The following is a 2,607-nucleotide window of genomic DNA, read 5'->3' as shown; positions in this document are numbered from 1 at the left end:
TTTTCTTTTTTTTTCACGTTCGTTTTTTTTTTTTTTTTTTTGTGCTGGCGTCAGCTGCTCGACTGGAGATTTCTTAATCTGACGTTCTAATGAATGTCATAAATTTATGGCCAAGTGCTCTCGACTTGAATCTCGATTTTGGACTGCCTGCCTTGCCTTGCGTTGGATTGGATTGGCTTCGTTTTGTTTCGTTTCGTTTTGGATTTCGTTTGGATTCGATTGCTGGCCAGTGATTTGCCCCATTGTCTGTGTCGCCATGTTTTCCCCCAAGGGCAGCAGGATGTGGGACCTTTTTGGGCAGGAACACAGGGACACCACGTCTGAACTGAAGTGGTCAAGTGAAAAGTTGAGTTCTGGCACTTGTCCGAGGGTTCGAGGGTCCGAGGGAGCCCCCCAAGCAGATATATCCACCATCGAATATTGTTTTGTTTTGTTTTCGCCTCTGACATCATCATTTTAATCATCGCCTGATGCTGGAATAACAGTTTACCCCTCGCCGCCTGTCAATTTGTTCGATAAGCCAGCGCAGAGATGTCCAGAATACGGAATCCAATGTCCAGTGTCGAAAATCCGAAGCATATATATATGTTCAAGGCAGGGAAGGGGGGAAAGGGGGGGTTGGACAGGACAGACATGCGACATGGACATGCACGCTACAAGATAATCACATTAAAAAAAGAGCTTCGCCAAACCCGCACCAGAGTAGAGTGTCCAGTCTGGGAATCGTTGACAGATAAGGGCGCTTGTCCCTGTCGCCATGCATCATCCATGCGAGCCAGGGATGCCCGATTGGCATCTTTATCGGGGAGTCAGTCCCTGGGCTTCTCTGCAGATCTAAAGTAATCAAAAATTAAGGCCAAAGCTAGGAAGATATATGTTTCCAAAAGCGGACAGTCAACTTGACTCTGTTTTGTGCCTTGAACTGCAATCTTTTCTCTTGTCAATTTATTTCGTTATTTGTTAATATTTTCATATAATAAGAAAGTAAAAATATGTGTTTTTTAGAATTTAAATAAGAGTTTTTAAACAGAAAACTATGATATATTGCCCCTACTTATTGTTTTATTTTATATTTGTAACTCAAATGTTGTTCGCTAGGTTGATTTTCCCAACTTGTTCGCCAGCACTAGCACTTCGCATCCTCCAAAAAGTGGACACAGGGTGAAGTTGCCTTTGTGTCCGTTATCTGGACAGCAAAATATTGGCAAATTGCTGGCTAACAATGCCCGATAGATAAGGGGGGCCCAGATCCACTCGATCAAAAGGCTGCCCAAACGAAGTGGAAGGCAAATCCCCATCCCCAAAGAAATCGTCAGACATCTGCACTTCTCCACCTCAGCAGAGGTCCTGGCCCATCAGGAGAGTCCCCTGGCTCATTATTTCATTTAGGGATTTTATTGTTTTTCGCATGCCATTAGTCAGTTTTGATTTACATGAACGGTCGGGAGGCTTGGGCAATAAAAATAATAAAAACAACTGTCGCTCAACTTAATAAGAAACACAAGCAAAGAGCCAACCAAAAATACAAAAAACAAAAAACCAAAAAAAAAGAATCAAAATGAAAATGAGCTGAGGGAAAAAATGCTAGGAAATGGGGAAAGAAATTCGGGAAAATTGTTCATTTCATTTGACGTTTTCTCGCGAGAGTGAGGGGGTGAGGGGCTGAGGGGCAGGAATCATTCAAAATAACTGAAAAAACAATGAAATTAGGCCGAGCAAGGGGACTGTAGAGCTGAGAAATCTAATTATTCATCCCCTTGTTTTGGTCATTTTCTCGTCTTCTATTTGGGGTTTTTGGGTATTTTTTTTTTTATTTATTTTCTTCTTTTTTTTTGTGTTTACGATGTTTACTTTTGAGAATCGAGCGGAAAAGAACGAGGAGCCCAGACATCTGCTCAACGCCGGTCCGTCTGCCACTGAGCTGGATTCTCCGAAAGCGGCGCATTAAGTAGAACAGTTGGGGAGCCCACAAACAGGATTCGGACTGCCCCGAGATGGGGGGCATAGTTCCAGCCGACTGCTGACTGAAAGACAGAAAGGACGAAGAACGAAAGGACGAAGAACGAAGTTGGGGGGGGAAAGCCAGCGCATGCGCGAATTTCCCGACTTTGGCGACGCCTCCGCGCTTTTCCATTGGGAGGCGGCCCCGTTTTTTGGTGCTCGGAGCTTCAACGCTTGCGCCTATGAGGCGATTGCCACGCCTGCAATTCCTACCGGGGGTTCACTGTACATAAGAGCCGCACGCCTCACTCATTCTCTCTCTCTCGCCGTCCCTTTCTGCATTCATCTATTACATAAAATACCTTTTTGCAATCCATCAAAGCGGCCTTAACCTCACACCACAATCACACCCCACATCCAAGCCCCTACAAAAAAAAAAAAAAAATAAAATAAAATAAAAAAAAAAATCACCTGCAATCGCCTGCAGTCGCAGTCCGTCATCATTGATATTTGCCCGGACGGTGGGTTCAGCTCCAATTAATTAATAACCTGCCACGGCAGCAGCAGCGTAAACCTTTCCAGATAAACCAAAGGCGATCTTAAAGCATTCGCTCAAGAGTACGTTATATATATACATCTATATATATATATGTATTTACATATAGC

Source organism: Drosophila ficusphila, unplaced genomic scaffold (genome assembly GCF_018152265.1).
Source record: "Drosophila ficusphila isolate 14025-0441.05 unplaced genomic scaffold, ASM1815226v1 contig_198, whole genome shotgun sequence".
NCBI classification, from domain to species: Eukaryota; Metazoa; Arthropoda; class Insecta; order Diptera; family Drosophilidae; genus Drosophila; species Drosophila ficusphila.
Note: the sequence above shows the minus strand (reverse complement) of the source record.